The sequence below is a fragment of the Drosophila novamexicana genome, unplaced genomic scaffold, assembly GCF_003285875.2.
Source record: "Drosophila novamexicana strain 15010-1031.04,08,12 unplaced genomic scaffold, DnovRS2.1 tig00001059-arrow-arrow-pilon, whole genome shotgun sequence".
NCBI lineage: Eukaryota > Metazoa > Arthropoda > Insecta > Diptera > Drosophilidae > Drosophila > Drosophila novamexicana.
The window spans coordinates 655,572-668,315 of NW_020824837.1; the positions used below are offsets into that span (position 1 = coordinate 655,572).

Genomic DNA, 12,744 nt, shown 5'->3' on the forward strand with positions numbered 1-12,744 from the left:
GACCAAAAATAATGTTTCCAGATTTTGATGCAGAATTGATCTAGAGGCCAAACCATGAACAAAAAGCCAAACCTTTTGAAAATCGGATGAGATTTGACCAAGTTATGGGGGTGGGAAGTTTCGACCTACGTGCATATAGGATAGTTGAGGGTACCATTTTGACATGAATTTTCACCAAAAATAATGTTTCCAGATTTTGATGCAGAATTGATCTAGATGCCAAACCATGAACAAAAAGCCAAACCTAATGAAAATCAGATGAGATTTGACCAAGTTATGGGGGTGGGAAGTTTCGACCTACTTGCATATAGGATAGTTGAGGGTACCATTTTAACATGAATTTTGACCAAAAATAATGTTTCCAGATTTTGATGCAGAATTGATCTAGAGGCCAAACCATGAACAAAAAGCCAAACCTAATGAAAATCGGTTAAGATTTGACCAAGTTATGGGGGTGGGAAGTTTCGACCTACGTGCATATAGCATATTTGAGGGTACCATTCTGACATGAATTTTGACCAAAAATAATGTTTCCAGATTTTGATGCAGAATTGATCTAGGGGCCAAACCATGAACAAAAAGCCAAACCTTTTGAAAATCAGATGAGATTTGACCAAGTTATGGGGGTGGGAAGTTTCGACCTACTTGCATATAGGATAGTTGAGGGTACCATTTTAACATGAATTTTGACCAAAAATAATGTTTCCAGATTTTGATGCAGAATTGATCTAGAGGCCAAACCATGAACAAAAAGCCAAACCTAATGAAAATCGGTTAAGATTTGACCAAGTTATGGGGGTGGGAAGTTTTGACCTATGTCCACATAGCATATTTGAGGGTACCATTCTGACATGAATTTTGACCAAAAATAATGTTTCCAGATTTTGATGCAGAATTGATCTAGAGGCCAAACCATGAACAAAAAGCCAAACCTTTTGAAAATCGGATGAGATTTGACCAAGTTATGGGGGTGGGAAGTTTCGACCTACGTGCATATAGGATAGTTGAGGGTACCATTTTGACATGAACTTTGACCAAAAATAATGTTTCCAGATTTTGATGCAGAATTGAGATTTGACAAAGTTATGGGGGTAGGAAGTTCTGACCTATGTCCATATAGGATATTTGTGGGTACTATTTTGACATGAATTTTGACTAAAAATAATGTTTCCAGATTTTGATGCAGAATTGATCTAGAGGCCAAACCATGGATAAAAAGCCAACCCTAATGAAAATCGGTTAAGATTTGACCAAGTTATGGGGGTGGGAAGTTTCGACCTACGTGCATATAGGATATTTGAGGTACCATTTTCACCAAAAATAATGTTTCCAGATTTTGATGCAGAATTGATCTAGATGCCAAACCATGAACAAAAAGCCAAACCTAATGAAAATCGGTTAAGATTTGACCAAGTTATGGGGGTGGGAAGTTTCGACCTACGTGCATATAGGATATTTTAGGGTACCATTTTAACATGAATTTTGACTAAAAATAATGTTTCCAGATTTTGATGCAGAATTGATCTAGAGGCCAAACCATGGATAAAAAGCCAAACCTTTTGAAAATCAGATGAGATTTGACCAAGTTATGGGGGTGGGAAGTTTCGACCTACTTGCATATAGGATATTTGAGGGTACCATTTTAACATGAATTTTCACCAAAAATAATGTTTCCAGATTTTGATGCAGAATTGATCTAGATGCCAAACCATGAACAAAAAGCCAAACCTAATGAAAATCGGTTAAGATTTGACCAAGTTATGGGGGTGGGAAGTTTTGACCTATGTCCATATAGCATATTTGAGGGTACCATTCTGACATGAATTTTGACCAAAAATAATGTTTCCAGATTTTGATGCAGAATTGATCTAGGGGCCAAACCATGAACAAAAAGCCAAACCTAATGAAAATCGGTTAAGATTTGACCAAGTTATGGGGGTGGGAAGTTTTGACCTATGTCCACATAGCATATTTGAGGGTACCATTCTGACATGAATTTTGACCAAAAATAATGTTTCCAGATTTTGATGCAGAATTGATCTAGAGGCCAAACCATGAACAAAAAGCCAAACCTTTTGAAAATCGGATGAGATTTGACCAAGTTATGGGGGTGGGAAGTTTCGACCTACGTGCATATAGGATAGTTGAGGGTACCATTTTGACATGAATTTTCACCAAAAATAATGTTTCCAGATTTTGATGCAGAATTGATCTAGATGCCAAACCATGAACAAAAAGCCAAACCTAATGAAAATCAGATGAGATTTGACCAAGTTATGGGGGTGGGAAGTTTCGACCTACTTGCATATAGGATAGTTGAGGGTACCATTTTAACATGAATTTTGACCAAAAATAATGTTTCCAGATTTTGATGCAGAATTGATCTAGAGGCCAAACCATGAACAAAAAGCCAAACCTAATGAAAATCGGTTAAGATTTGACCAAGTTATGGGGGTGGGAAGTTTTGACCTATGTCCACATAGCATATTTGAGGGTACCATTCTGACATGAATTTTGACCAAAAATAATGTTTCCAGATTTTGATGCAGAATTGATCTAGAGGCCAAACCATGAACAAAAAGCCAAACCTTTTGAAAATCGGATGAGATTTGACCAAGTTATGGGGTGGGAAGTTTCGACCTACGTGCATATAGCATATTTGAGGGTACCATTCTGACATGAATTTTGACCAAAAATAATGTTTCCAGATTTTGATGCAGAATTGATCTAGGGGCCAAACCATGAACAAAAAGCCAAACCTTTTGAAAATCAGATGAGATTTGACCAAGTTATGGGGGTGGGAAGTTTCGACCTACTTGCATATAGGATAGTTGAGGGTACCATTTTAACATGAATTTTGACCAAAAATAATGTTTCCAGATTTTGATGCAGAATTGATCTAGAGGCCAAACCATGAACAAAAAGCCAAACCTAATGAAAATCGGTTAAGATTCGACCAAGTTATGGGGGTGGGAAGTTTTGACCTATGTCCACATAGCATATTTGAGGGTACCATTCTGACATGAATTTTGACCAAAAATAATGTTTCCAGATTTTGATGCAGAATTGATCTAGAGGCCAAACCATGAACAAAAAGCCAAACCTTTTGAAAATCGGATGAGATTTGACCAAGTTATGGGGGTGGGAAGTTTCGACCTACGTGCATATAGGATAGTTGAGGGTACCATTTTGACATGAACTTTGACCAAAAATAATGTTTCCAGATTTTGATGCAGAATTGAGATTTGACAAAGTTATGGGGGTAGGAAGTTCTGACCTATGTCCATATAGGATATTTGTGGGTACTATTTTGACATGAATTTTGACTAAAAATAATGTTTCCAGATTTTGATGCAGAATTGATCTAGAGGCCAAACCATGGATAAAAAGCCAACCCTAATGAAAATCGGTTAAGATTTGACCAAGTTATGGGGGTGGGAAGTTTCGACCTACGTGCATATAGGATATTTGAGGGTACCATTTTAACATGAATTTTGACTAAAAATAATGTTTCCAGATTTTGATGCAGAATTGATCTAGAGGCCAAACCATGGATAAAAAGCCAAACCTTTTGAAAATCAGATGAGATTTGACCAAGTTATGGGGGTGGGAAGTTTCGACCTACTTGCATATAGGATATTTGAGGGTACCATTTTAACATGAATTTTCACCAAAAATAATGTTTCCAGATTTTGATGCAGAATTGATCTAGATGCCAAACCATGAACAAAAAGCCAAACCTAATGAAAATCGGTTAAGATTTGACCAAGTTATGGGGGTGGGAAGTTTTGACCTATGTCCATATAGCATATTTGAGGGTACCATTCTGACATGAATTTTGACCAAAAATAATGTTTCCAGATTTTGATGCAGAATTGATCTAGGGGCCAAACCATGAACAAAAAGCCAAACCTAATGAAAATCGGTTAAGATTTGACCAAGTTATGGGGGTGGGAAGTTTTGACCTATGTCCACATAGCATATTTGAGGGTACCATTCTGACATGAATTTTGACCAAAAATAATGTTTCCAGATTTTGATGCAGAATTGATCTAGAGGCCAAACCATGAACAAAAAGCCAAACCTTTTGAAAATCGGATGAGATTTGACCAAGTTATGGGGGTGGGAAGTTTCGACCTACGTGCATATAGGATAGTTGAGGGTACCATTTTGACATGAATTTTCACCAAAAATAATGTTTCCAGATTTTGATGCAGAATTGATCTAGATGCCAAACCATGAACAAAAAGCCAAACCTAATGAAAATCAGATGAGATTTGACCAAGTTATGGGGGTGGGAAGTTTCGACCTACTTGCATATAGGATAGTTGAGGGTACCATTTTAACATGAATTTTGACCAAAAATAATGTTTCCAGATTTTGATGCAGAATTGATCTAGAGGCCAAACCATGAACAAAAAGCCAAACCTAATGAAAATCGGTTAAGATTTGACCAAGTTATGGGGGTGGGAAGTTTTGACCTATGTCCACATAGCATATTTGAGGGTACCATTCTGACATGAATTTTGACCAAAAATAATGTTTCCAGATTTTGATGCAGAATTGATCTAGAGGCCAAACCATGAACAAAAAGCCAAACCTTTTGAAAATCGGATGAGATTTGACCAAGTTATGGGGGTGGGAAGTTTCGACCTACGTGCATATAGGATAGTTGAGGGTACCATTTTGACATGAACTTTGACCAAAAATAATGTTTCCAGATTTTGATGCAGAATTGATCTAGAGGCCAAACCATGACCAAAAAGCCAAACCTAATGAAAATCGATTGAGATTTGACAAAGTTATGGGGGTAGGAAGTTCTGACCTATGTCCATATAGGATATTTGCGGGTACTATTTTGACATGAATTTTGACTAAAAATAATGTTTCCAGATTTTGATGCAGAATTGATCTAGAGGCCAAACCATGGATAAAAAGCCAACCCTAATGAAAATCGGTTAAGATTTGACCAAGTTATGGGGGTGGGAAGTTTTGACCTATGTCCATATAGCATATTTGATGGTACCATTCTGACATGAATTTTGACCAAAAATAATGTTTCCAGATTTTGATGCAGAATTGATCTAGGGGCCAAACCATGAACAAAAAGCCAAACCTTTTGAAAATCAGATGAGATTTGACCAAGTTATGGGGGTGGGAAGTTTCGACCTACTTGCATATAGGATATTTGAGGGTACCATTTTGACATGAATTTTGACCAAAAATAGTGTTTCCAGATTTTGATGCAGAATTGATCTAGAGGCCAAACCATGAACAAAAAGCCAAACCTTTTGAAAATCAGATGAGATTTGACCAAGTTATGGGGGTGGGAAGTTTCGACCTACGTGCATATAGGATATTTGAGGGTACCATTTTAACATGAATTTTGACCAAAAATAATGTTGCCAGATTTTGATCTAGAGGTCATACCAAGAAAAAATTTCAAACCTTATGAAAATCGGTTGAGTTTGAGATCGAGTTATGGGGCTGAGAAATTTTGACCCAAGTCTACAGGATAATATGTAATAGGTAACTACGGTGAGAATTTCAGCTTCGTAGTTCCTACGGTTTAGGCTGTGCGTTGATCACCAATCAGTCAATCAGTCAGTCAGTCAATCAGGACAAACAGTTTCATATATAGAGATATACACAAGACTTATATCTCCTACATCTCCAATTTTGTACACCTTCCAACACACATTTAAAATCCAATATAAAATGCTTCTTTTTTATGCGAAATAAATTACCCTCGGTCAATTTGCTGTCAGCTGTTGCCATTAAATTTTGCTCTCAGCCCAAAACACACGACAATTTTCCAAGTTATTTGAATTTGAATTTGAAAGTCGTTTCGCGGCAAGTGGTAAAAACTTTGTTTGGTACAAGTTTAGCTGTACCTAAACTAAAATTACGGACAACCGGCAGCTAATTATGTCGCCATTTTAAATAGGAAATTATTGTATAAATAATTCAGTTGGCAAATTAGCCGCTGGTTGAATGAATGTTCTGCACTAGTGACAGTCGTGACAGACGTTATAAAATGCACATGACAGTGTGACAAATTTCACATAAAACAATTGCCAGCAACAACAACAACAGGAACAACAACAACAACAGGAACAACAACTGTCGCTAAATAACAAACGACAGGCAGTCAACGAAAAGGAGAAGCAAAATATTTAATTGAATTAAATTGTTTGCTGCTGTTACCAATCGCAATTGGCCAATTTGGGCAAACAGCTAGACAAAACGCAAAGTACAAAATTGTTAGCCAAATGAAAGGCGCCCCCTCAACAAAAAAATAGAGAGAGTGCGAGAGAGAGAGAGAGAGAGAGGGCAGTTGGGGCCACGACAAAGGTGGAAAGTGGCGTCGAGTGTCGCTTTTATTGTTTACTTTCAATCACTTTTCGTCACGAAGTAACAACGAAAAAAAAAGAAAAGCGAGCCGCATATATAAATGAAAAGAAAGAGCAGCCAAGTTCGGCTTGCCGAAGTCTTAATACGCTGACGAAACAACTATTCAATCTATATTAACTATATACATATGGCGACTTTTCCATTCGATTCCAGCTAAATAAAATTTTATAAAACGGATAAATACAGATTGATAGACTAGAAAATAATATAAAATATAATTATTTTAGAAATATATATACATATATTCCATCTATATTTTATGTATTTTTTTTATTAAATAGTTGACACAGCGTAATAAAGCCCTCAGTTTAACAGAAATTTCTTGAAGTCCTCATTGTGAAAGAAATTAAATTTTCAAGCGATTATTATTCTTATGGCATAGAATAATATATTATTCCAATGTTGATCGAATACGTTAGGCGCATAGGTAAAGGTTGGAATTGTGAATTTTAGTCAATCTATCGTATCTTATCTCTTCTAACGGACACGCCTATTAGGCGTACACCTCTCTTGGGCAGGAAATTGCTCTTAAACCATATTGAATTAGGTCTTGAGTCGCCAAAAGTTACTCGAAGTTCGCTGTCAAGAGAGTTATCACTGTACATGCATTGTAGAGTATTGAATATGACTTATCCAATGCGTTGCATAACTAACGACAAAATCATATTGCTCTCTGGTAGGGTAAGCCACATACATGATGGCAATAGCAGGGCGGTTGTCTAAATGTCCGCTAAGCCGGGGGCGTGTCTGGTGTGTGTGTGTGTGTGTGTGTGTGGCGGGGGTGTGCGGCAATCGGTAGTTGGAGGCGGTGCGGCATTTGCATAGCGCAAATCACAGCAACACACACATGCACACACACACACAGCACACACGCTTGAGTGAATTTGTGGACATTGTTGACAAATTGCACATAATGACATCAAATTGAAAATGATTGTGTGCAATTGTTGTTTTGTTTTATTTTTATTTTCATTTTATTTTATTTATTTCTCTTTTTTTTTTTTGATTTGCCTTTTTCAATTGCTGCCATCTTGCTCACTCCCTGCAACAATATACCTCTTACAAATTAAAATTAATGGGCAACGCAGTGGCGCGTAAAAAGCCCAAACACGATACATCACAGACACAGACACGCACAACAATAACAACAGCAGCAACAAACACACCCACAACAACAACAACAACAACAACAACAACAACAGCAACAACAGCAACAACAGCAACAACACGTGCATTATAAACAGAAGCTGCACTTGAGATCCAAATGGGATGTACTACCCAACCTTCTGCTTCATTCCTCTTCTCGTTTTTTCCACTTACACAAAAATCATTTCACTTTGCCTAATGTGCAATTAGAAAACGCATTTTCATTAGTTTTATCGCAACAATTTAGTTTCAGCTGTGTTGCCACAACAACAGCAACAACAGCAAGAAAAGTAAATAAATACAATTCGAAGAAATATCCAAAGTATAGCACGAGGTCTTATGTAAATGGACCCGATAAGCTTTCAATGGGCAGCAGCAGCAGCAGCAGCAGCCATCGCAAGGTATTATTTGAAAATACGCTTAATTTGCTTATCGCTGCGGAATGGAGCAGCAGTTGAAAGAGCCAAAATAAACAAGAAAACCAGATGACTAAAAGCATTTGGCGTCTATAATGAGGATCATTATAATTATGATGGGGGGGCGGGGGGCGGCAGAATGGAAGAGCTCTGGAGTGTTTGGCGAATTGTGGAGGAGCGAGACGAGAGACAGAGAAAAAGTAGCTATATCAATTCGGCTATTGATGCTGTTCTAGAGTATATATTTTTTGGGTTCGCAGACGTCTGCTTCTATGCGCTACACTCTTCATGATGAAATTAAATAAACCCTCTACAAGGGTTTTATACAGCACATATATGTTCATGCTCAAAGGGTTTGTTAGGGCTTGCCAAGAAAATGTTAACAAAAAGCGAACCCCTTCGGCATTATCCCTATCAATCTATGCACACCTATTAAACTGGTCTAGTTCATATTTTTTTTGCATAGAGAAAAACATGATATATAATTGTTTTGGCTTGCTTATTTGTGTATTCGCGTATAATTTCCACATTTATTTAATTATAGTGATCTATGCGTTTGCCATTTCCATTTCCATTTCAATTTCTATGGCCCAGCAGAGAGTTCAATGTCTTTGCTGAAGTTGCTCTCACTTGGCTCGCAAAACAGCCAAACAGGCAAACACAGCTTTCGCCACAAACTCGCCTCAAAGCAGTTGGCAAATTAGCAGCAACAACAGCAGCAGCAGCAACAATCACAGCAGCAATTACAGTGCAAACAGCAGTAACAACAATAAATACTTATGAATAGGTATTTACGTTAGCTCAAATCATGGGATCGTGTGAAATGCTTTTGATCATTGGCCATCTATCAATATTTCAATATACTGAAACAGCAAATGTTGTTGCTGCCAACGTTTAATTAACGTGATAAATCGTTTGTAAATTTCTTAATTATTACGTAGCCGTCGTGTGGTCAGTCAGTCGATCGATCTATCGATCGATCGGTCAGTCCATGAGGCTGTGGCAATTTAACATTCAATTGTCTCTCTCTCTCCCTCTCTCTTCTAATTTGTTGCCATTCACCTTAGCACTTGCACGCGTATTTATTTTATAATAATTTGCCAGCGCTAACTATAATTAATTTCATGTGCATTTGCAGCAACAATATTGAATTAGCTGCCGAGTGTCGCAAATTGTTTATGAAGTGAACAACAACAGCGGCAACAGCAACAACAACAACAACAACAATTACAACAACAGCAACGAGAACAAGCTGCGCACAATTATTTTATAATTTTGCTATTGGGAAACTGTTAACAAGTTAATTAAAAGTTAAAAAATAAATAAATAAATGATATATAAATATAAAACAGGTAAGAATATTGAACGAATGTGCGACTGGTAGTTTACCCTGGCCTGCAATTGACTATCGAAATTATCGATAGTGGAAGTTATCGACTATCGAAACTACCAATAATACCAGCTTTTAATTATCGACAGTGCTGGAAGCTATCGAAGCTAACGTCCATTGAAACTATCGATTGGTGCGTTATCGATTTTATAAATCCATATATTGGCCAAATATCGAATACAAAATTATATATTCTGTCAGCTAGCGATAATAGAAACTACTTTGCTTGGAGAGATCATCAAAATTTTGCACGCTGCCAGCTTTAGAAAATTTGAACGATTATTAAAATAATCGATTAAGTGCACTTATATACCCTTTCCTGCAATTACAACTATGGATATATATCTTTGAAGAAGGAAAACAATGTATCAATGAAAATTTTGGAGATTCTTCACATATCTAAAGACCCCTCGACGTATAACTACAGGGTATATTGAATAAATATGCAATTTTAGCTGTGCTGTGTGTTGAGTACCGGCTCACGTAAATGCCATAAATGGATCTGGTCATTAAGCCAGAATTATATAAGAGCCAAGCATTTTATCTAACTGCTGCTAAATGTACAGTTCAAGATGCTTTAACTGCTGCTAAGTGTATCTATTAGCTGTGCTTTACAGTTATTAAATGCCAAGTGCTCTTTGGAACGCGTAAATTAGCTATGAAATTGCCAGAGAGATCATGGTATAAGGAATGCTATAAAATCAAGATAATTCCCAATTCTAGTATAATTATATGAGATAAACTGGATTTCAATCTTAGTTTTGGCAACTGAAGCACACTTTAAATCGGTTAACATTTCGTTTACATCAATTATTTTATTGAAAATTTGCTGCAAGCTTTAATTTTATAAAACTTTGAAGACTTTAACAATATGGCTTAAAATTTTCTATGCTGCATTCACAAAGTTGCCAGCAATTTATTCGATTTTGGCCGAATTCCAAGACGTTCAATAAATGCAGCTGCCAAAAAGTTATATATTTTCTGGGCGAAAGGACTAAAACTGAGCTGCGAGCGAGGAGCACTAATTAATTAAAAGCAAAACTGAAACTGGCAGCAGTAGCAGAAGCAGCAGCTACCCGACTGGCTGGCAAAGTTGGTTGGGACAGACCTAACTGAGTAAACTGCCTTACTAAGCGCCTTGTGATCCTTTCTTAATTGAAAAATGTCGTCACAAGCAGCTGGCGGCAGGAGTAAGCATTTACCAGGCAGCATTCATTCAGACAGCCCAAACCAGCAAAATCCTTGTTAATCCTGCACTGAAATTGGAAAAACCTGCAGCACCAGAAACAGAGAATGTCTTACGTGTTTCCCCAACCCGCTCTCCCTCAATCTCCATCTAGTGGCTCCCCGTTTGCCGACTTGGCTCGTAAAATCAGCTCTTGAGCCGCACACGCAGCCCCCATTAAAATTTGTACAAAATTATGTAATAAATGCAACATAAAATTTGGCTTTGGCCACACTAATTGGAATGCAATGCAGCAACAATTTGTTAAATAGAAACATTACAAGTTCCCCTAAAAAAAAAAAAAATAAGCCCCACACTCTCCAGCTCTATATATAATCCTTTGCTCACAATATAAAGTGTCACAATATTACACTTTCACAACAAAAACTCGTCTGGAAATACAAATCGTTTTTGTATTCTGAGTCACAGCACACACACACACACACACACACACAAAATAATAAAAACCAAAGAGATTTTCTAGACAAAACGCTGCAGACTTTATGTCTTCTAAAGACCTGAACGGGGGATCTTTCCGCCCGGCTTTCATTCATAAATTGCTCAACGATATTGCCCTGTAGCTGCTGGAACAAAAGAGGTCGTCACACCTATTTCTCTTTTTTCTTTCATTTTTTTTAGTTTGTTTGGAAATCAATATCTAAACAATGCAAGCAGCAGCGGCGGCCCTCGACAAATTTTCTGGCAGCCTAATAAAAAGACGAGCAAGTATGGTCAAGCGGAGAGTTCACGACTAGGAGATACCTTAGTTTAATGAAGTCGGGGCAAAAGGGGTTTGCGTAGGTTGGATAGATAAGAGGAGGGTCCTGAATATCTGGAAAGTATTGTGATATTTGTCGGATATTTAAAGTAAAAATCAACTAATTTTGCATAAGACTTAAAAAATTCATATACCAAATTTTGTAACTGAAGTTCCTCATGTCACTCAGATCGGATGGATATTTGTAAGTGAAATAAATTAGAATTTCCCCAGATATAATTCATATACCAACTCTGGAAACTCAAGCTCTTATAGATGGAATGGATTAGTTAAGCACAAGACCTTAACTCGATTCATCAAGAATATGCTAGACACAGTAAAACTAAAAGAATTTTCAGCTAATGCAGATTTCCATAACGCAATCATGCCTCCCTTTAACTGATTTGATGACTACAGGGTGTACAAAATTTCTTTCACCAACAACAAGCAGAAGTTTTGACACTTTTTATGGCCACGAAAAGTTTTGTGCGTGTATTACGAGCATTATAAACTTAGGAGGCAGCTCCGACAAATGAGCCCGCCCGTGTGGCACAGCTCGCCGGAGTGCGAGTGCGGGTACGGGGCAGATCTTGGACCGCCGCGTCGCATTGTCTATGGATGCTGGTCATCTGTCTGAGAGCGAGAGCAGAGCCAATGATTCGATTTGATACGATTGGAGTTCCATTTCAAGCAACTCATTTGCATGAAAATTTGTTGAAAACACATTTAACTGAAATCGAATGCTTTTGAAAATACGTTGAAACGGTAATTTGTTGGCCAGTTTAGATGTGTTATTAGCAGCGTTTATATGCAAGTTACGCCCAAAACGCGACAGAGAAATAATAATAATAATAATATTAATAATAATAAACACGATACGATATCCAGATAGTTCAGCTAGATTTGGTTTCTTTCAGTTTGGTTATTTTGTGCTCTAATTTATGCATTCCAAATTGGGTTGGCGTATACTATTCAACGGCAGTGTAATGTCTGTATTCGTGCCTGTTTAAAGTGCAATAAGCGTGGCTAAGTCTGATCTATGGGCCAAGATATTCGGCCAGAGATTGACATTTGAATTTACATAGATGTTACGACTATCTTTTTTTCTATTTCTCGATAAGGCTTGCAGTCTGTAGTCTGATATCGTAATTTATTGTAGCTGATCAATCAGAAGCGAATCGGAGCTGACTTTTGGGGACAGTTAAAAGACTTTTGCCTATCAAATAGCAATAAAATGGCTAGATAGTTATATAACATTCCAGGAAAATAATATTTAAAGCAGCCAAATGTTTATAGATATTCTAAAAACCTGAGCCGCAGTAAAATTGCACTCGGAACACGTATTTAAAGTGGGTAGAGTTTATATAAAGCGCGTTCTTTTAACTTTTACAAATAT

The 12,744-nt window shown here is 37.2% G+C and overlaps 1 long non-coding RNA gene across 1 annotated transcript; it reads left to right on the plus strand.

The window, feature by feature from the left end:
* The first annotated feature begins 10,987 nt into the window (after window positions 1–10,987).
* On the plus strand, window positions 10,988–12,239 carry LOC115765919. The gene is made up of 2 exons (XR_004018162.1): window positions 10,988–11,553; window positions 11,616–12,239. It is a non-coding gene; the product is annotated as an uncharacterized LOC115765919 (long non-coding RNA).
* Window positions 12,240–12,744: the final 505 nt, after the last annotated feature.